We start from the raw sequence: 22,544 nt of genomic DNA, 5'->3' as shown, positions 1-22,544 counted from the left end.
AGTTGCTGTTCTGGGTTTTCTGGGCTGTGTGGCCGTGGTCTGGTAGATTTTGCTCTTAACGGTTCGCCTGGTGAAACATTAGGAGCAAAACCTACCAGACCACAGCCACACAGCCCAAAAAACCTACGATAGTCAGAAAGCCTTTGGCACTACGGAGGAGAGTTCACGTTTGAAAATGGACCCGGAGTCAAGCAGAGTCCAAGACTGGGAGCAAAATGTCCGAGAGGCAAGGCTGAGGGGTCAAGGTTGTGTTTCTTGCACAGCCACGCCTGGGTTTCTGGCCACACGTAGGGATGTGCCCCCAGGAGGTTTGACTCCCCACCCCCACGACTACCCCTGCCTGGTGGCCAGGAGTCCATCCCCAGGCAAGGAGCTCTGGTGGGGACGGCCGCGCAGCGTCAGGAAGCCTTAGGGGGACCCTGCTTGAACACATGAAACTGACTCCTCCACTGATCAGTCAAAGTCCACATTGGCTACTAGGACTGCCAGGATCTCTGCCTGAGGTCTCTCCCTTCCGCTGCTGCCTGGGCCTCCTACTGGAGATGCCAGGGGCCTTCTGAACGCCAGGCAGATGCTGGACCACTGAGCCACGACGGCTCCTCCTCTGAGCTTCCCTCAACCATTTCAATCAACAGAAAGGGTCTGAAGCGGTTGCCCTGTCTCCCTTGGTGGAGTGAATCCCAGGAGTATTCTCCAGATGCCCATGGACTGAGCACTTCCCATCAACCCCTGCCAGCATGGCCAATTGGCCATGCTGGCAGGGGCTGATGGGAATCGAAGTCCATGAACATCTGGAGCACCATAGGCTCACCACTACTGCTAACTGATGAGGTTCTCTTGGAGAGCGAAGGGGTTCTATGCAGGTTGGAGAGTCAGCGTGGTGTAGTGGTTGAGAGCAGTGGACTCTGATCTGGAGAGCCCTGTTTGGTTCCCCACTCCTGCACATGAAGCCTGCTGGGTGACCTTGGCCCAGTCAGCGTTCTCTTTGTTGGAAGAAAGGGACTTTACGCTGTTTCCTGCCTCATCCTGCAGAGGGGGTTTTTACTAGCGAGCTAGTGGCTAGATAGGGACTTAGGAATTGGTCACCTTTACTCTATCATGCTGAGTCTATCCCTTTGATGTAGACTGATACTCTTAGGGACTTCCTCCCTTGCTTCCGCCTTCTTCTCGGAGACCCTCTCCATTTTACTCTTACCTTCACTCATGCCTAGGGAGAGGATACCCACGCATCCAGCCTCCATCCAGCTAGATTAGACTAGATAGTGAACCTATCTCTCCACCTTTCTATCCAGAATGGAGTTCACTAATAAATACTCTTTTTATTAGATAAGAAACTACACATGACTCTGATTTTCTTTTGTGTCTGAAGTTCTCTCTAGCAAGCTCAACCACGTGTTTGTACCCAGGTAAGCTTCCCTGTGTTTAGCCTCTGTGCCACTCTGCTACTTTTCAAGGGATACACACGCACCAGGTGTGGATCTCCCAACACTCTTTGAACTCTCTCAGACCCACCTACATCACCACTTTGAGACAGTGGAGAAAAGCGGGGTATGAAACCAAACTCTCTCTCTGGTGGGGTCCCTGGAAAACAACGGCCAGGTGAAGCAGATGGCCCTGGCTGGGTGGGTGGGCCAGCTCCCCATGCCAGCTTCAAGTGCTCAGTGGCCCTGCTGACCAAGTGCCAATCTTGCAGCAATGAATCATGAAGGCCGGCACTACCCAAGCGAGACCTTCTGAGGTCGGGGCTGCTAGGGAGCCTTTGCGCCAACCCCCGGCCAGCCCCAGCCCAAACCCCACGAGGGGCTCTCATGAGGGCAGAGGTACGGGTCTGGCTCCTCCACAGAACTCCTTTCATGCTGGCCGAGTTGAGCTGCCAGAGGCCCGGTGGTGGCGCAGCGGCGGTGTTCCTCATGAGATCAGGGGCAACACGTGGGAGAGGCGATAAAGCCAGCTAATTAATAGTCCACGTTTCATCCACTGCTCAAGTGAGCCCAGGGGAGGGTCTTGCATCAGACAGGTTGATCCTCATCCGCAGGCCGTCTCCCACTTCAGACTCCCCCCCCCTGCCGCCGCCGCCCACGCCTGCCTGGAAGCTTTGATGCCGAGTGGCCGTTCTGCGATGCCGAGCAGGGAAGCTGCAGCCCGGCCATCAGGTTAATTAAGCAGCAAAAGGCAGGGAGCCCAGTGGAGATGTTTTCGGAGGGAAAAGAAAAGCTGTTTCAAGGCAAATATTGCTAATGGGGATTTCTAGAGACTCGGGGCTTGTCAGCAAAGCAAAACCGCTGAATCACCGCTCTTCAGGACAGGAATTTTATTATTTATTATTATTATTTATTTTATTTTATGTCCTGGCCTTAGCTGGGCTCAGGGCTGCTAACATACAAGTTAAATCATTACGGAAAAATACTTAGCACAAACAACAAATAAAAATATATTCAAAAGACCCTGATGGCGATTTAAATCTAAATCGGTTGTGGTGGGTTTTCCGGGCTATGTGGCCGTGGTCTGGATTCAACTGGTTGTGGTGGGTTTTCTGGGATGTGTAACTGTGATCACCAGACCACGGCCACACAGCCTGGAAAACCCACCACAACCAGCTGAATCCGGCCGTGAAAGCCTTCAACAATATATGACATTGAAATCATTTGCCCATATAAGCCCCAACTACCCAATTAATAGCTCCTGTTTGGGTATAGGAGGAGTGTAAATATTGGGCCCAACAGATGTCATATGCTTTTATCTCGGCTTCAATTGGATGCCCGATGGAATAGTTCCCTTTTATTTATTTGTTTGTTTGTTTGTTTGTTTATTCGATTTGATAAACCGCCCTAACCCCAGAGGGCTCAGGGTTAGGCAAGCTCTGTGGAATTTTGCAATATCTCCCAAAGCTCTAACATCTGCGGGCAGCACGTCCCACCGTGTAGGAGCCAGGGTTGTAAAAGCCCTGGCTCCGGTGGAAGCCAGCTGCATATCTTTGGGGCAGGGAATGGAGGGTCCTCCGTGGGCCGTACGGGGCTATGTGGTCCCACAGGTACGAGAGTCCCAGACTGCTCAAGACCTTCAAGCTTAGTACCAAAACCTGGAACACAATCCGGAATTCAATCGGCAACCAGTGCAGGAGGCAGAGAACCGGGGTCTTGTGTGTTCTCTGACTGGGTGTACCAGGGAGTTCCCTTGTTACTGGGCTCTGGACCAGCTGCAGCTTCCGGAGCATTGGAGCAACCTTAAGGGCAGGTCAGTTTAGCAGCAGTCTCACACACGTACCCACCCCCCAGCCCACCTGCTTCCCACGTGGCTTTTTGACCTGTGACTCAAGCCCACCAGCCCAGCCACAGGGTTATCAGCCATGGGTTGGGGAATAGATGGAGATTTGGGGAGGGGAGGGCATAATGCCAGACAGCCCCCCCTCCAAAGCACCCATTTGCTCCAGGGGAATTGATCTTAGCTGTCTCTAGAGAGTCAATTATAATAGGGGCCATCTCCAGGTGCCTCCTAGTGGTCGACGACCCCACGGGCAGAGGACTGAGCCTTCCCTCTGCTCCAGATACTCCTTGGGGATGTAAGCAGAGGTGGGATCCAGCAGGTTCTCACAGGTTCCCGAGAGTAGGTTCCTAATTATTTGTGTGTGCTGAGAGGGGGTTACTAATTGGTGATTTTGCCACGTGGTTTTTGCCTTAGTTAAGCCCCTCCTCTCAGCAGTAGCGCGCAGAACTGGAAGCAGGCTAGCAGGAGGTGCGCCGGCGTGTGTGGCAGCCTGCGTCTGCGTGCATTCGTTTCCCACCCAAGGACCGGAGCAGTGGCTGCGTCCTTGCCACAGCCCCGCCCAGGAATGCCCCGCCCCGGAATGCCCGGCCAGGCCCCCATCGTGCCCTGCCCAGCCCCATTGGTGCTACGCCACAGTTTGAATCCCATCACCATGGGAACCTGTTACTAAAATTTTTGGATCCCACCACTGGATGTAAGGCTGGCCAGATGAACGTCATCAGAACCCACCACGTTCTTCTGCTCCAGAGTATTGTATGGCTGATCCTGGTTGGCCTCAAAGCGAGAGAGAAACTAAGAGCAGTGGACTCTAATCTGGATAACTGGGTTCAATTCCCCACTCCTCCACATGAAGCCTGCTAGGTGACCTTGACCCAGTCACAGTTTTCTCTGGACTCTCTCAGCCCCACCTACATCATAAGGCATTTGTTGTGGAAGGGGCGGACTTTGTAAGCCTCTTTGAGACTCCTTGCAGGAGAGAAAGGCAGGGTATAAATCCAAACTCCTCCTCTTCCTCCCCAGACACATGATGGTTGTGTGTTCCTGCACTGCAGGGGGCTGGGCTTGATGGCCCTTGGGGTCTCCTCCAGCTCTACGACTCTATGAACTCCGTTGATAAGAAAGTCTCCAGAGCTGTCCTTTGTGTTGCCCGTCTAGCAGCCACCAAGGCTCACGCCTCTCCCGCTGGGCGCATGAAGGCACAGGAGGAAATGAGTCAGGATGGAAAGATAGTGGAATGCAAGGTGCTGCGGCAGACACAGCGGCAGTCTGGGCCCCTCTTTATTGGACGCGCCATCCTGCCCGAGCAGCACTGCTTTGGGAATTCCATCCTTAGCTCTGTACGTGTCCTATTCTGATTACTTGATAACGTTGACTTTCACTATGCATCCCACCCTGAGTCTTAGTGTCTTATATATATATATATATATATATATATATATATATATATATATATATATATATATAATGTTATATATATATATATATATATATATATATATATATATATATATATATATATATATATATATATATATATATATATATTTATATATATATTTATATATATATTTATATATTTATATATATATAAATATTCACTTTCCCTCGATTTATTACCTATTTACTGTTTTCACTGCTCACCTCTGGCCATCTGCGCAAACATTCTAAGGGCAAACCAACCGCTCAGTCCACAGACAGGCTGCACGAACATTCTAAGGGTGACAGTTCAACACCCAGCAGCTTCAAAGCCTCTTCACAATAACTGCACTCTACCACCGCCCTCCACAACGCATGTGAACCTGTTTGAACACAAACCCATCAGTCCACAGACAGGCTGTGAGGAAATATGCTGCATGTCACCCCAAAGTTCACAAACAGGCTGCAAAAAGGTATGCTGAATGTCACCCCGAAGTTAACAGACAGGCTGTGAAAAAGTACCCACAACACCACTACAGCCAAATACTATCAAAACAGATTACAAACCACACTATCACCTTGGACTACTAAACATTTGTCCCCAATTATGCATATGGACACATCCAGATTACGCATTGTGGGAGGCCAAGTTTATTGGGTTTCCTCGGTCTCCGATCACTCTGTGCTTGGTGTCATGCTCTGAAGTGGCGGGATGAGTCCCCAGGAATGTGCTGCAGTGGAGGTACAGTCCAGATCCCTGCCCTTCAACCCTACCCTGAACCTCTTCACAGCCTTCTCACTTATCAGCATCCAATGGCAGAACACTTCCTTTCTGCATCCCAAAAATACAACGGCTGCTTCCACATGATGTCTTTTGGAGCCCACCAGGTGAAAGAGAGCAATAACACATTGCATTAGAAAAAGACAACTACAGGAAGCTGCTGCAACATATGTGCAAACCAACCCCTCGACAGGCTGTGAGGAAATATGCTGCATGTCACCCCAAAGTTCACAAACAGGCTGCAAAGAAGTATGCTGAATGTCACCCTGAAATTCATAGAGAGCCTGTGATGAAGTATGTGTAGCGAAGCACGGGTGCCCTGCTAGTGTGTACACCGCAAACTCCCCCGCCTGTCTTGTCCCTGGTGGTCCTGCCATATGGCTGCTTTTCTCACCCATTGGGGGTCTGGGAGTCTGACTGTTCCTGATGCCCCCTCCCCCCGCTCACTAATGTTCAGCCCCAGAACCTGTTTGCACTGCCAGGTTTTAGTTGTGAGTTGGACCATGTGTGGTAATGGCAGTCGGTGACGTGACCTGGGACCTCTACTTGGCATGCACAAGGTCCCCAGCAGCCTCTCCAGTTAGGAAAGACCTTTCAATGCCTGAGATGCCAAAGAGCAGCTGCCAGTCTCAGCTGGCAATACGGACCTTCCTTATTATTCATTTATTTATTTCATGGACACCTTTCTCTCCAACGGGGATCCGAAGAGTCCTGCATTCCTCTCCTCTCCTCCTTTTCATTCCTACAGGTGAGAGGGCGTGACCCAGTGTAACCCCCATGCTCAGAATGGGTTGACCCAGAAAGGGGTGGAGACTCAAAGCAGCAGAAGGCTGCAGAGCTCATGTTTGGAGGAGACGAGGCTACCAGACTCGGACCTTGATTTGTATAAGCCCTTAACACCTTGTTAAGGGTTTTTTTGTGGTTGTAATGGGTGAGAGTTCTCCTGGAAACCTTCATCATGTTGAATCCTGTTCACCAAGCCCTTGGAGTCTTCAGGAGCCAACCCCCTTGCAAAGAAGAATTGGACTTGGCAGTATCAGCAGACTGTAAATATAAGGACTTGAAAATGCAACCTGAACAGGACCTTGAAGTGTGATGTTAAATGTTGATGTTATATGTTATGAAAGTAAACCATTTTGTTTTTAAAATTTGTTGTTGCAAACTCATTCCAAGTTCTGCCCCACAGATAGAGGCTGCACCAGCAGCAGACTTCCCAGGCAGAGGTGCCTTTGGAACCAGGCCACCCTTGATCCCAACCCAACCTTCCACCCTCCCACTGCACCCCCCTGGCCCTTGAGAGGCCAGTGGTTGGACTCAGAATAAGGAAGCTTCATTCTGAGAAGATTCCTGAAACGACGATCATGTTCATGGGTTCAATCCCCGGCACCATCTCCAGCGGAAAAGGCCAAGGAATGGGTGACGTGACTTTTCCCTGCCTGAGAACCGTAAGAGATTAGACCAGGAGAAGACCACTTCATGTGTCCAGGAGAAGTGGGGGGCAGCCCTTCGGCCTCAACCTCCCCGTTCTTCCTTGTGGATCCCCAGAGAGAGGAATGCAAGCCCTGCCCCCCCTGCAAGAATTGAAGAAGAAGAAGAAGAAGAAGAAGAAGAGGAGGAGGAGGAGGAGGAGGAGGAGGAGGAGGAGGAGGAGGAGGAGGAGGAGCAGGAGTTTGGATTTATATCCCCCTTTCTGTCCTGCAGGAGACTCAAAGGGGCTGACAATCTCCTTGCCCTTCCCCCCTCACAACAAACACCCTGTGAGGTAGGTGGGGCTGAGAGAGCTCCGAGAAGCTGTGACTAGCCCAAGGTCACCCAGCTGGCGTGTGTGGGAGTGCACAGGCTAATCTGAATTCCCCAGAGAAGCCTCCGCAGCTCAGGCGGCAGAGTGGGGATTCAAACCCGGTTCCTCCAGATTAGATACACGAACTCTTAACCTCCTTCGCCACTGCTGAGAAGCTTCCTCAGGTGGAATAAGTCCCACCCTGAGCTGGGCAGCCGAGCCGAGATCCGTCACATCAGAGCTGGGTAACTACGTGTCAGAATAGAATAGAATAGAATAGAATAGAATAGAATAGAATAGAATAGAATAGAATAGAATCTTTATTGGCCAAGTGTGATTGGACACACAAGGAATTTGTCTCCGGTGCATATGCTCTCAGTGTACATAAAAGAAAAGCATTTTGTCAAGCAATCATATGGTAAAGCACTTAATGATTGTCATATAGGTCTAGTAAAGCAATCAGGAAAACAATCAATAGTAATAAAAACATAAAATGTAAAATCATGCACAAAATGGAAATGTCAAAGCACAGGCTATAGTCATACAGTAATAATTGGGAGGAGATGGGTAATAGGAATGATGAAAAAAGTAGTGCAGTAATTATATAATAAATATATAATAAATAGTTTGACATTATCGAGGGAATTATTTATTAACAGGAGTGATGGCATTCAGGAAAAAACTGTTCTTATGTCTAGTTGTCTTGGTGTGCAGTGCTCTGTAGCCACACGCTTAGGAGGGTGCAGAAATGAAACAGTTTGTGCAACCAGGATGCGAGGGGTCAGTAAACATTTTCATAAGGCCCCTTTTGGAATCCGTGCAGCATACAGGTCCTTCACCAGGCGCAGGTTAGCAGCAATTAGCTTCTGCAGTTCCGATTATTCTCTGAAGTCTGTGTCGATCTTGTTGGGTTGCAGAACCAAACCACACAGTTATAGAGGTGCAGATAACAGACTCAATGATTCCTCTGTAGAACTGTATCAGCAACTCCTTGGGCAGTGTCAGTGTGTGTGCTGAATGTGTGGGGGCTCTGTGGCTTGCCTTTCTCACTGTGCTTGCAAGGTAGATAGCAGTGGGATCTCTGGGCCCCTCTCTGCCAAGGGAAGGGGAGCCAGGTGGCTCTCTAGCTTTCCCTAGACCTTGGAGATGGACTTTCACTTTCCCCTGCTTTTCCTGCTTTTACTTTGCATAGTCGGGGGTAGGAGAGGGAGCAAACAGCCGAGGTAATAAAGCCACAGGCTTTATTTGGGGGGTGGGTCAGGGGTTCAATGTTCCTTCCAATTGGGACTTCTGATGGATGAAACCCAGAGCCTGTCGTTGAATGAATCACAGACCTGACACTAAGCAGGGATCGTCCTTGGGCGCAGGGAGACCCCCAGGGGCGCTAGGCAGAGGCAGGTAAGGGCAGGCCACCCCCCTGCGTGCGTCTGGCGCCCTGACCTGGACGGCCCAGCCTAGCCTGATCTGGCCAGATCTCAGGAGCTCTGCAGGGATGGTGCTGGACTAGGACTCAGGTGGGACAGCCCCAAGGCAAGCCCACCTGCGGAAGGCTCTTGCCCTGAAACCCCAGGGGCTCCAGAAAGACTTGCATGCTCCCATCCGCACATCCCCGATGCGCTTCGTGCCCCAGTGCTGGGGCGCACGCACACGCACACGCACACCCCTGCCTACCCGCTGCTCCCCCTCTGGAGCAGAGCCCCAGGCCCTCCCGCAGCCCCTTCAGCCGCTGGCCCCCAGCCCCTGCGCTCCGCCGGGCAGCCGCCGGGCGCCCCTCCGCCTGCAGGCCTGCCCTAGTCCCGCGGCTGCTCCGGGCAGCGTGGGGCGAGGGGGGCGCCCGGTCTGGCGCTGGCTGGGCGGGGGGGGGGGGGCGCGTTTGGCGCAGGAGCTGCAGCAGCAGCAGCCCAGGGCCGGGGAGGGGAGAGGAGAGGCGGGGCGGGGCGGGCGCGGGAGGGGCGGGCGGTTGGGGCTGCTGCTGCCGGGCGGGGGGCGGGCGGGCGGGCGGCGCGTCAGAATGCTTCAAAAGCGGCTCCGTCTGGCAGCCGTGCGGAGCTGAGGACGGTGCGGGGCGCGCAGGAGCGCCGCTTCCTCGCCGGCTGCGGGCATTTCGTCCCCGGGGCGGGGGGGGGCAGCAGCAGCAGCAGCCCCTCTGGGTCCCGCATCCCTGCGCCGGGGTCCAGCCCGCCCCGCAGCCCCGGAGAGCGCCGCTCGGCCCCTCCGACCTGCTGGCGCCCCGGGACGGGGCTGCAAGGACAGCCTCAGCCGCGATGGAGCCGGCGGGGGAGATGCGCTAGAGGGGGAGCCGCCCAGCCCAGCCCAGCCCAGCTCAGCCAAGCCCAGGTGAGTGGGGCCCGCAGGGCGGGGCCGTCGCCCTTCCAGGGGAGAAGCACGTGCCCTCCTGCTGCGGGGCTCTGGGAAGGGCAGGCTGGCCTTCGTGGGGGCGGGGGGGGGGTGATATGTCCCCTCTCCAGGCGCGCGCCCTTCACATGTGGGTCACGATCTGGGCAGTCCCGCGCCCAGCGGTGCTCTGGCACCCAAGATCTCCCGTTGGCGCTCGGCGGCTGGCAGTCTGGGGGGGCCCGACAGGGAGGCGGGTCTTTGCGCAGGAAAACGGGTCGGTCCTGGGGGAGGAAGGCGGGAAAATGAGCGAGGGGAGGGGGGCGCCTGGCTTCTGGGGTGGGGCTGCTGCTTCAGTTCTTCGGGGGCAGAGAAGCAGGCGAGAGCGGGGGGCGGGGGAGGGACTCAGAGGGGCAACCCGCCCGTGGGGGAGGTGTACAGGGCACACGCCCTCCCCATGCCCAGATCTGGGCCAGGAGACCTCCCGTGCTCCTGGCAACCAGGAGAGGGCGAGTGAGACTCCTCTTGCCGTGGGGGGGGGGGGGTTGCCAAGCCAGCGAATCACCCCGGCAAGCCCTAGAGAGCAGAGCGGCGCCTTTTCCCCAGAGGAGAGGTCCCTCTTTGGCACTCCGCCCTGCACCCCTCAGACCCCCCACACACACACACCCACACATAACCCCTCCCTTGGCAGGCTTCCGGGCGGGCGGGGCGGGGGGGAGGCTTTGCCTAGATCGGGCAGGACTGGGCGGAGGAAGTCATGTGCGGGCTCTGAAGGGACCAGGCTTCTGTGCGCCCCTCTTTGGAACTCAGGGCTGAGCTCACTCTGGTGGTCCACAGAAGTGCTTCACGCATGAAAGGGACGGCCACTGCTGCAGTTAGCATGACAGCCCTCCTCAGTAGGAACATGTGGTCCTGCAGCCTGATATTGAATCAGACCTTCCGTCCGTCAAGTCAGCATTGTCCGCTCAGAGTGGCAGCCGCCCTTTGGGGCCCTGGGCCGAGGAGGGTCTTCCACGTCCCCTCCCGCTTGGCCCTTTTACTGGGAGATCCTGAACATCGAACCTGGGACCCTGCGCATGCCGAGAAGACACTCCTCCACTGAGCCACTGCCTCCTCGGCCCAACACTGGTGCTTCTGGCATGCCCACCAGGAGCCGCCTTGGGCCACAAAGGCCAGCCTCGCCAGCCACTATCTGAGGGCACAGGCAGAGAGAGGTCTTCCTCCTCCTTGCCCACAGCCTGGTCCTTTCTAACTGGACTGATCTAGATTGAACTCGGGGACTGAAGTTCTGGCAAGTTCCGTACGCCAAGCAGGTGCTCTCCCACTGGGCCTCCACCCCTTCTGGCCAGTATGAGGCCCAGAGACACTAGAAGACCTGCAGAGAATCCTGCTTTCTCCAAGACTCCACTTTCCCCACGCAGTCTTTGTGTCCTTAGAACATAAGAAATAGCCTGCTGGATCAGACCAGAGTCCATCTAGTCCAGCACTCTGCTACGCGCAGTGGCCCACCAGGGGCCTTTGGGAGCTCACATGCAGGAGGTGAAAGCAATGGCCTTCTGCGGCTGTTGCTCCCGAGCACCTGGTCTGCTAAGGCATTTGCAACCTCAGATCAAGGAGGATCAAGATTGGTAGCCATAGATCGACTTCTCCTCCATCAATCTGTCCAAGCCCCTTTTAAAGCCACCCAGGTTAGTGGCCATCACCACCACCTGTGGCAGCATATTCCAAACACCAATCACACGTTGTGTGAAGAAGTGTTTCCTTTGATTAGTCCTAATTCTTCCCCCCAGCATTTTCAATGGATGCCCCCTGGTTCTAGTACTGTGAGAAAGAGAGAAAAATTATTTCTCCACCCTGTAACGCCACCCTCTTGGCCAAGTGTAGACAGCAAGCTCCTCGGGGCAGGGACCTGGCTTCCTGTATTCCACTCAGGGCCATGCAGGTCAGTGGCACTCGAGCAACGTGGTCATGCTGATGGTGAGCCAAGGGCCAGGGATCTGCCCCCCTGGGAACACGCTGACACCTCTAGGACGCTCTCTCTGTTCATCACAGTGCAGAGTCCCAGAGCATCTCTTCTCTGGAAGGACCTCATAGGAATTGGGCCGGCCAGCCAGGGCATCCTACTGGGCAACAGGCATGAGACACCACAGGGAAGGCGGGGGAGAGATCTGGGGAGGGGCTACAGATCAGGAGCTGAGAGGAGCAGCTGTTCAGTCCCTGCCTGCTCAGGCCAAGGGGATCCAGCAGCGGATGACAGGGAAGGCCTCTGCCCGAGGGAGGCCCTGGGAGCGGCTGCCAGTCAGAATAGGCAATGCTGGCCCTGATGGATCGAGGGGTTGGCTCAGTATGAAGCCGCATCAGATGCTCATGTGGGGCAGGGAGGAGCGGCAGAGTGCCTGAGCAGGTGCAGACTGCCTCTTCCCTCCCCCTCCAGGAAGAGGGGCCGGGGCTTTGCGCGTTGCAGCCTTCCCAGGGCCGCATCAGCTACGAAGGCACCGCTGACGTCCTTGTCAGAGCACAGACCTCTGACCACAAAGTGCATCAGCTCTGAAGGCGCCGCTGACGTCTTTGCCTCCTGGCTTTTCCTGACCGGCACGTGAAAGGGAGAAAGCGGGCGATGAGTCTGCAAACTCTCTTCCATCTGTGAATGGGGAGACCCCCCAGGACAGGAAGGCACAAGGAAACCAGTTCCCCCTTCCTCCCCCCCAACCCTACCCCAATCAGACCTGCAAGCCCTCTTCCTTCCAAACATCAGGGTGAGAGAAAGGTGCTCTGCCCATGCTCAGAGGCACTCTCATCTTTATCTTTAGTTTTTTCTTAATCTTCAGGATCTCTTGTTCCAGTCTTGGGGGCTCCCGGGGGGGGGGGCTCCAGCCTGCCTCCGATTCATGGCCTGGTGGGCATTTCTCCTCCGGCCTCGCTATGTGGGGCTTGCAAGTGACAAAGCTCCAACTGATGCTGCTTGGATGGAGGGCTTGATCGAGCAAAGTGGGGTGCAAACCCAAACTCTTCTGCCCCTCCTCCTCCAGGATACTTTAAGGTGTCTGGGGCTTATTCCACCCCCCACCCACCCCACCCCCTTTCCCTCCTTCGCAGACCCCCTGCTGCTCTGAGCTTCCTGTCCAGGAGAAATATTTGCAGTCCCCATCAGACTTGGTTACAGAGTCATCATTTCTGCCGACCAAGGAAATCTCCAAAATGGGGCAAAGGCCTGACCTTGCCTCTGGGGGGCCCCATGGTGAGGCTTGCATTACCCACATGGAGGATTTTCTGGGACCCTTTTCTGTGGGGAAAGGATTTGATTCCTCACCCCCATCAGAAGCAGAGCCATGACCAGAGGCTGTTGATCGAGAATGTCGTATTGGAGGGATAAATTGTTGAGTGATTTGCATGTGTATGTTGGAGAGGGAACAAGTGAGGCTACTTGGAGGTGGCACGGCTACAGCTCGAGGCAGGGTCCAGCTGCCGGCCCGGCTGGCAGCCTTCCCAAGGCTCTCTTGGAACAGTGGGAAACGTGCCATCCCCACCTCAAAGGCTGCCAGCAGAGGTCCTGTCCTTGTCAAAGCATCGCAGCAAACAGAAATCCAACAGGTGCTGTTTCCATTCCTGTACCTGCCTGCCTGCGTGGGAAACTGTACCTGTCAGCTGTCTGCCTGTGTTGCAGAGCTGATGCCAGAAAGGAGTGCGAGAGCCTTTTGAAGGACAGCCAGCCCAGGCGTGACTTTTCAAGAGCCAAACTGCAGCTGGAGCCGCGGGCCTTTGGCTGCCAGCTGCCTCGCTGAGCAAAATGTCAGTGTGGGGAGACAATATGGGAGCCTGGAACGGGGCGGGCGGCAATCAAGCCCTCTGTCTCCGTGATGAATGGCCCGTGCCTCCCCATCTGCCTGCCTGCTTCACGCTCCGGCAGGGAGGGAGGGGGGGGCAGAGTTCCTGGCAAGTCCCTGCGTGCCCTCCTGGCCGGCTGTTGCCCAAACACGTGTTGCAAATGGAGTCTGGGGCCCAGGACGTGCCAGTGGACGGGGCAGGGGTTCTCTGTGGCCACAACTTATGAGGGCCATGAAAGCTTCAGGAAAGCTGACCTTTCGGTGGACGGGGGTTGCGGTCAGCCGCGTCGTTCCCAAGCGGAGCCCCAACCCTAGAGCAGCGTCAGGCCTTTTATTAGCACCAGTGCAAACAACGCAGCACCGTGTGCAAGTCTGCCCATCCTGCAGATCTCCACACCAAGAAGCGTGTTCAGAACTGCAATAAAGATGGAGGCAGGGGGGAGAGGTTGCTAGTTCTGGTCTTCCGCTCTGTTGTCTGCATCCTGTGAAGAGGGTAGGAAGAGAGTGGCGGCCGGGGGCAGCTGGTCTCCGGTGGTTCCTTTGGCCCACTAGGTAAAGCGATCCAATTGGGCTTCCGTCACTTACTGCAAATTCACCTCCAGCGTTGCTGATGTTGTGATGAACATTTTTCCCCTCCACTCCCGGCCTCTGAAGGGATATAAGGGAGGGATCGGAGAGTGTGGTTGACAACCTCCAGGGGGTGCCTGGAGAACTGCCAGAACTACAAATAGTCTCCAGAGTGTGGAGCTCAGTTTCCCTGGAGGAAATGGTGGCTTTGGAGGGGGGACCTCAGGGTCGCCCGGAGTGACAGCTCAACTCCAACCACAGGGGTCCAGTCCTCTGGCCAAAACAGATGCTTTGGAGCACAGGTGTCAAACTCACGGCTTTCCAAATGTTGTGGACTACAGTTCCCATCATCCCCTGCCATCATCGTGCTGGCAAGGGATGATGGGAACTGTAGTCCATAAGAAGAAGAAGAAGAGTTTGGATTTATATCCCCCTTTCTCTCCTGCAGGAGACTCAAAGGGGCTCACAATCTCCTTGCCCTTCCCCCCTCACAACAAACACCCTGTGAGGTAGGTGGGGCTGAGAGAGCTCCAAGAAGCTGTGACTAGCCCAAGGTCACCCAGCTGGCGTGTGTGGGAGTGCACAGGCTAATCTGAATTCCCCAGATAAGCCTCCACAGCTCAGGTGGCAGAGCTGGGAATCAAACCCGGTTCCTCCAGATTAGATACACAAGCTCTTAACCTCCTACGCCACTGCTGCTCTAACATCTGGAGGGCCGTGAGTTTGACACCTGTGCTTTGGAGGGTGCCCCACTGAGGTCTCTGACCTCCCAGGTCCATTCCCAAAGCTCTTCCAAGTGTTTTCCAACCCAGATCTGGCAATCTGCCCCCCCATCCCCCACTGGTGGCCAGGGGAACCTGGCAGCCCTACTCTTAAATGATACAAGTCCTGCACCCCAATAAACATATTCAGAGAAGGAAGGGCATCATGAAGAGCCCAGCCCCTAACCCTACCCAAGACCTGAGTTCGAACCTGCTCTTGGCTTTGGTGCTGATTGGGTGACCTTGGCTGGTCACTGTCTCAGCAGAGACTACCTCGCTAGGTTGTGTCTCCAGGAGTGTCTCCCTGAGCTCCTTAAGGAAAAGAGAGCCCAGGGAGTCTGCTGGGAAGGGGATGTGGAGACAGACAGGTGTCATCTGCCAAGAGACGGCAACAGAGTTCACACTTCCCAGGGGCCTCCTGGGCACTCCCGGGGGTTCCAGTAGCATGGGAGAAAAGATGGAACTCTGCAAGAGCCAGAAGGCCAGGAGTAGTCATGAGGCATCCTCTTCAGGACCCCCACCCCCCATCCTCTCAAGCTGGGATGCCCACCCTCTCTGTGAAATGGGGCCTGGCCTGCAGAATGCCCCCAGGTGGTGGTAGTATCAAAATCTCCCAAGAGCTCTGGCGGAACCCACAGGGATGCCCCAGCCCAGCGGCTACGTGGCAAAGGCCTTTGGTCAGGGCAAGAGAGACCCTTTGGCCTGAAAGAAAGGCCACTTCCTGGGTTCCAAGAGACCCCGACAATCTGCTTCCTCCAGAGGTGGGTGTTTCCAGCACACCCGTGAGCCCCTTGCTCTCATCTCAGTTTCCAGAAGAAAGGGCCATCCTTCTTCAAAGAAATGGAAGGCAGCTCAGGAAAATAGCCAGCATTAAAACCAGGACACAGGAAGCATCAGGGGGGAAAACAGAACTGCTAAAAAGAGTGGCCTCCATGCAGAGATCCTGCTCCGCTTCAGCTTTTTACTGTAGCTTTGGAACATCTATGTGCGGCTGCTGCTGCTGCTTCCTCTGTTCATTCCACCTCTGTGTTTCCCTGCACCTGCAGCGCATGCAGGGGGCATTTGCAGTGGCGAGGCAGCCCCCCCCCCCGCCCCGCACTTTGCTTGCCTCAGGATCCTGTAACTGCCGTCCCCCTCCCTTGGACAGGTAAGAAGAAGAAGAGTTTAGCTTTATATCCCCCCTTTCTCTCCTGCAGGAGACTCAAAGGGGCTGACAATCTCCTTGCCCTTCCCCCCTCACAACAAACACCCTGTGAGGTGGGTGGGGCTGAGAGAGCTCCGAGAAGCTGTGACTAGCCCAAGGTCACCCAGCTGGCGTGTGTGGGAGTGCCCAGGCTAATCTGAATTCCCCAGATCAGCCTCCACAGCTCAGGCGGCAGAGCTGGGAGTCAAACCCGGTTCCTCCAGATTAGATACACGAGCTCTTAACCTCCTACGCCACTGCACCAGACTGGAGGGCTTTTGAAAAACCTGTTTGGAATTGTAAGTGTAAGTGAGCAGGAAGCCCACGGCCCCTCATAGCACTGCACTGAAATGGGCAGCCTTTCAAATGGGGGTGAACTCTGGCAATAGACCGGCAATAACATTTATAGCACTGCAGAGATCTAGAATTTCCCAGTGTTGTTTTTTTTTTTCTAAAAGCCATCTTGTTCAGAGAGGCAAGTTTGCAGGGGCGAGCTGAGGCAAGGAAAAGGATTGGAAGACTGCTGCGTAGGCGGCTGTCGTGGGGTTTCCGGGCCGTGTGGCCGTGGTCTGGTAGTTTTTGCTCCTAACGTTCCACCTGCATCTATGGCTGGCATCTTCAGAGACATGTCGCAGTGAGACGTGAACACATCTTGCCATGAGATGCCTTTGAAGATGCCAGCTGTAGGCGTGGGTGAAACATTAGGAGCAAACACTTCCAGTCCACAGCTACACAACCCAAAAAAAAACCCCCACAGCCAGCTGATTGGCAGAAGCCTTTGACAATACAATGCTGCAAGGACGCTCCACTGCGACTGCGGAGGCCTCCTGAGTTTGCTGCTGCAGCAAGAACTGCATGAGCCCTGTCTGTGCATGGACAGACCTTCAGTGGAAAATGCAGGAAGGGCTCTCCTGCCCGCCCGTCACACGTGAGCCCCTCGATGCCTGCTGGGGTAAAACTGCCTTCCTCAGAAAGAGCAGATTTGAGACAGGCCCGCAACCGAGTCAGCCTGTGAGCTGGGCAAATGTGAGCGCCCAGCGGGGGGATGCAGGCCTGCGTATGTTCCAAGCATGCCCACAGAATAGTTCCCCCCGGCCATGTGGAAGTGGCTGCTACAGATCTAGAAGAGGCAGCCACCTGCTGGCATGTGGGCAAACATGGCGTCTTCCTGCATGGCCGGGGGTTGGACTGGATGGCCCTTGGGGGTCTCTTCCCACTCTAGGATTCTGTGGTTCAAACGCTCGCACGCTCGGGGCAGGCTCCGCTGGCACTTGGCAAGCGAGAGGTTTCTCTGGTGCGCTGATGCACGCAGACCAGGAACAGAAGTCGGGCTACGGAGAGCTGGCGTGCCCATTTCTAAAGCAAGTCAGTAAGTCCTGGCACTTAGAACAAATGCCAGGCGCACACACAGACTCCGCCCCCGACCCTGTTTGGCGTGAAGTCAGTAAAAGGTGATAGTGAAAGGGGCTCTGTTGCTGGACTTGATGGCTGGCTGGCTGGAGGAGGGAGGGGGTGCCTGTCTGTTTGAACCTGTTGGCAATTGCATGTGTGCGCTTCTGTTTGTGTGCCAGCTCACAGAGGCGCAGTCCCGTGACCACCCTTTAGGGACTCACCCCTGCTGGCACACCTTTCTCCAGTCCCAGGGCTTTATGAATTAGGGAGGAACACACAACACACAGCCTGGCTGGCTGGCTGGCTGGCTGGTTCCCTCCCATCCACAGGGGGTGGGAGGGGGGTCGCTGTTTTACTGCAATTATTCATGATGACATTTCTAGGCACGAAACTGCGTAGGTGGCAGCAAGGTGGGCACAACCAGACAATCCCAGCAGTCAGTGAAACTTCCCCTTTCCTACCCCATCCACCATAATCAACTCAGTATTTATTCATGCGTCTGTCTGTCTGTCTGTCTATCTGCCTGTCTATCTGTGTGTGTGTGTGTGTGTATGTGTGGAGAGAGAGAGAGAGAGAACCAGAGAAGAAGAGTTTGGGTGTATATCCCCCTTTTCTCACCTGTAAGGAGGCTCAAAGGGGCTTACAAACTCCTCCCCCCTCCCACATATATACATGAGAGAGAGAGAGAGAGAGAGAGAGAGAGAGAGAGAGAGAGAGAGAGATCATTGTGTTGGATACTTCACTGAATGACAACAAGCCAGCCGGTCTCTGACGGGCCTTGGCTCAGCACCAGAGCATCTGCTTTGCTTGCAGAAGGTCTCCGGTTCGATTCCCAGCGGCCTCTCCAGCTGAAAGGCTCTGGCAGTAGGTGAAAGTCCTTCCTCCGCCTGAGACCTGGAGAGCCGCTGCCCGTCCGGGAAGACAAGGCTGTTCCTGAGGGAGGGTCGAAGACTCTGATCCAGTGTCAGGCAGCCTCCGGTGTGTCTGTCTTCCGACCTGAGCTGGAGTCCAGGCTGGGCTGCTCTCCAGGGTCCTGCCAGCACCATGGCCAGCTGACATGAGTTCAAACTGGGGTGGGAAACCTAGGGAGACCCTGTGAATTAATGACCTCCAAAATGTCCTCTGGGTTTTGCAACCCTCAACTGGGTCAACCCATCCCATGGGGGTCTTCCTGTTTCCCCACTGCCTTCCCATTTTTCCCAGCATGGTTTTCTTTCCCAGGGACTCTTGTCTTCTCCTGGTGTGACCAAAGTAGGTCAACCTCTGTTTGGTCCTTTTGCTTTAGGGAGAGTTCGGGTTTGCTTTGATCTAGAACCCACTGATTGGTCTTTTTTGTGGCCAGGGCTGCCAGGGCCTGGTTGCGAAATACCTGCAGGTGGGTCCTTGGGAAGGTGGCGACTGGGGGGTCAGGAGCCATTAGGGAGATATAATGTCACAGCATCCTCCCTCTAAGAGCCAGCGTGGTGTAGTAGTTAAGAGCAGGTGCACTTTAATCTGGAGAACCAGGTTTGATCCACCGCTCTGCCATTTGAGCTGTGGAGGCTTATTTGGTGAATCAGATTAGCTTGTGCACTCCAGCACATGCCAGCTGGGTGACCTTGGGCTAGTCACAGTTCTTTGGAGCTCTCTCAACCCCACCCACCTCACAGGGTGTTTGGAGGGAAGGGCAAGAAGATTGTAAGCCCCTTTGAGCCTCCTTACAGGAGAGAAAGGGGGGATATAAGTCCAAACTCCTCCTCTTCTTCTTCCTCTTCTAAGGCTCCCATTTTCTCGAGGGGAAGGGGTCTCTGTCACTCTGGCAGCAGAGACCATGGGTCAGGTGCATGGGGCACATCTGTCCTAGGTTCCCTTCCCAGGACAAACATTAAAAGCTGGTCGAGCGAGAGAGGGCTCTTCCAGAGAGCCGCCCTCCAGCAGCGGCAGAGACATGAACGGGCCGCTTCATGCATCAAGAGTCTGAGTCAGAAGGCAGCGGCTTCCGGCTGTCCCTGAATCCCATTAGCAGACAAAGCCGCTCATTGGGGCCGGCTCCTTCTGAGGGCAGCCGGCTCCTTCCGAGCCTGCCTGTGGGCGACATGGGGGGGGGGGCAGGTGGGTGATGAGGAGGCTGCGCCCCTTCTGAAACTCCTCTCGGTTTTGGATCAGACCCCCAATGTCTCGGTGGCAGTCCGGTGCCAGCCAGCTTGCGGAAGGCCCACCGAGGAGGAACGAGCCCATCAACGCCCTTTTCCTTTGCGGTCCAAAAGCCTCGCTTGTGTTTGTTAAATCAATTGTGACGTGTGTTTTTGTTCCTATTGTTTCCAATGGCAAACAAAACCTCCCCCTCCCCCCCCCACACTTCTATGCCTACTGTGCCATAGGTGAGGGTGGTGGCGGCAGGGCCCAGCTCTCACCAGCAGAGCAGCCAACAGGCAGGTGGCCGAGCAGAGACTTTCTCCCCCCCACACACACACTTAAGTGTGTGCATCAGATGCTGCTTGCGCAGAATCCAAAGCTCCACACTCAGCGTCCCTTGGGGAAGGGAGCCGTCGTGGGATCTGTCAAGATGGCAGCCGAGGTGCTGGAGAAGGCAACGGGGCTTGGAAGATGCTCCTTTCCGGGGCCAGGCGGGGCTGTCAGCCAGGCACTGGTCCTGCCGGGGCATTCTCCACCATGGCACATTCTGCCTGGAGACTGAAGTGGGGGGCCCACGCTGGGCACTTCCGCCTGCTTTATTTGTTTGTCTGTCCCCAAAAGACAATTTCTTAACCAGTTCAGTTTTGTCACCTATGGCTGCCAACCTCCAGGTGAGGCCTGAAGCTCTCCTGGGATTTTGGCCGGTCTCCAGATGACAGCGATCAGATCCCTTGCAGCAAATTGGTGCTTTTGGAGGGTGGACCCCATGGCATTTCATCTTTCCCAAGCCACGCCCTCCCCAGGCTCCACCCCCTAAATCCCAACCCACCCTTGGCCCCCCTTGCTTTGAGGACCCCCCCCCCCCCCGCTGAGCCTGCTTTTCCCTGTGCTCTGCTCCCAGGCATCCCCTTCTCTGCTTTGCTCCGCCCCCCAGGCGCCATCTGCAGATCCCAGGCAGAGCTCCATTCACACAGACACGCCCCTTCAGTGAGACCAGACAGAGCCCCGGAGGAAAGGGTTGGTCTTCTCACAGGCCCCTTCCGCACACGCAAAATAATGCGTTTTCAAACCACTTTCACAACTGTTTGCAAGTGGATTTTGCTATTCCGCACAGCTTCAAAGAGCACCTGAAAGCAGTTTGAAAGTGCATTATTCTGCATGTGCGGAATGACTCCCTGCAGGGAAGAGCAAGATCGTGTCCTCCTTCCTCTTGCCTGCAAGGCTGTGTGTGTCTGTGAGGTCCTCAATCGGAGGAAGTGAGAGGTGGAGTCTGTAGGAAACCAGGCCGCTGATCTTGTGGCCATTTGGAGCTGACTCAGAGCCATCTGGCTTCGTGAGGTCACAGGCCCCCCACTCGCAGGCCCACGCTTCTCTTTTCGGAACAGAGTTTGACCTCTACTTCGTGGGCACAAGCCAACACAAGCCCTGAGAGGCACCAGTGGCGTGGGGCTGTGCTCCTAACCCACGTCCCTGACGGCCACAATGGCCCGAAGAATATGAAACTGTTAGGTGGGTGAATAGGCTTTTCCTGTGGGGTTTATGGGATGACAGACTCAACAAGCACCTTCTGCGGGTGACCCGTGGAGAAGAGACTTGTGGAGCGCATTTTCCAGTGGTGGCACATCAGGCTTGATTTAAATGTCAGGCTGATGATGCAAAAGCACCACATGCCCAGACTTCAAACAGTCTCGGTTCCTCTGTTGAAATGGGTGGCCGTCCATCCCAAGCCAGCCTGCACCTCGAGGGAGGCCCCGGGGTTTTCTGCCTCTGCCAGTCCCTGGCTTCCTCGGGGCTGCCTCGGCAAAGAACCGGCTGTGAGCCCCCTCCCCATCTGCTGTAGGGTGGTGAGAACCACAAAGGATTGCAAAGAGCTCCAAGCGGACCTTGATAAATTAGGTGAGTGGGCTAAGAAATGGCAAATGCAGTTCAATGTAGCTAAATGTAAAGTGCTGCACATAGGGGCAAAAAATCCAAACTTCACATACACGCTACAAGGGTCAGTGCTATCAGTCACAGACCAGGAAAGGGATTTGGGCGTCTTAGTTGATAGTTCCATGGGAATGTCAACTCAATGCATGGCAGCTGTGAAAAAGGCAAACTCTATGCTGGGGATCATTAGGAAAGGAGTTGATAATAAAACTGCAAGGATTGTCATGCCCTTATATAAAGCAGTGGTGCGACCGCACTTGGAGTACTGTGTCCAGTTCTGGTCGCCACATCTCAAAAAGGATATCGGAGAGATAGAAAAAGTGCAGAGAAGGGCAACAAGGATGATTGAAGGATTGGAGCACCTTCCTTATGAGGAGAGGCTGCAGCGTTTGGGACTCTTTAGTTTGGAGAGGAGACGGCTGAGGGGGGATAGGATTGAAGTCTATAAAATTATGCATGGGGGAGAAAATGTTGACAGAGAGAAATTTCTCTCTTTCTCACAATACTAGAACCAGGGGGCATCCATTGAAAATACTGGGGGGAAGAATTAGGACTAATCAAAGGAAACACTTCTTCACGCAACGTGTGATTGGTGTTTGGAATATGCTGCCACAGGAGGTGGTGATGGCCACTCACCTGGAGAGCTTTAAAAGGGGCTTGGACAGATTTATGGAGGAGAAGTCGATTTATGGCTCCCAATCTTGATCCTCCTTGATCTGAGGTTGCAAATGCCTTAGCAGACCAGGTGCTCAGGAGCAGCAGCAGCCGCAGAAGGCCCTTGCTTTCACATCCTGCACGTGAGCTCCCAAAGGCACCTGGTGGGCCACTGCGAGTAGCAGAGAGCTGGACTAGATGGACTGTAGTCTGTGTCAGCAGGCTCGTTCTCATGTTCTTATGCTTGGCAGAGTGGGCGGCAGGTGGCTGCTTCTTCCACAGGCCTTGAATGAGTCGTTCGCAGCTATGCAGTTTTCCAGAAGATATTTAACAGAATCATAACACAGGAGAGAGGGAGGCCCCTGGTGAGGCTGGCGTGGACAAGCCCAATATTGCTTCTGCGCCTGTGCCCTGCTCTTCAGCACGGTTGTCGGGCGTTGGCGCTTCCTCCTGTTCTAGCTGAGCCATCTGCCCTGTGGCAGGCCCCCATTCCACGGCTGCTCCTCCCAGTCACTCAGGCCACTCCATTCGTCTTTTTGGGCTG

General features: G+C 54.9%; 1 protein-coding gene and 1 long non-coding RNA gene across 2 annotated transcripts in view; one reads left to right on the top strand and one right to left on the bottom strand.

Annotated features, from left to right (window-relative positions):
• Positions 1–690: 690 nt before the first annotated feature.
• On the bottom strand, positions 691–20,711 carry LOC125436862. The gene is made up of 3 exons (XR_007245129.1): positions 20,699–20,711; positions 18,197–18,207; positions 691–791 (listed from the first exon to the last, which is right to left on the bottom strand). It is a non-coding gene; the product is annotated as an uncharacterized LOC125436862 (long non-coding RNA).
• Positions 9,277–22,544, top strand: part of PHF24 (PHD finger protein 24) — a 32,730-nt gene continuing 19,462 nt past the window's right edge. The window contains exon 1 of the mRNA XM_048504199.1: positions 9,277–9,578. The gene's annotated coding sequence lies outside the window, so the exon portion shown is untranslated. The remainder of the gene's footprint in view (positions 9,579–22,544) is intronic.

Source organism: Sphaerodactylus townsendi, linkage group LG07 (assembly GCF_021028975.2).
Source record: "Sphaerodactylus townsendi isolate TG3544 linkage group LG07, MPM_Stown_v2.3, whole genome shotgun sequence".
Classification (NCBI taxonomy): Eukaryota; Metazoa; Chordata; class Lepidosauria; order Squamata; family Sphaerodactylidae; genus Sphaerodactylus; species Sphaerodactylus townsendi.
This window is presented reverse-complemented; position numbering and strand designations above follow the sequence as displayed.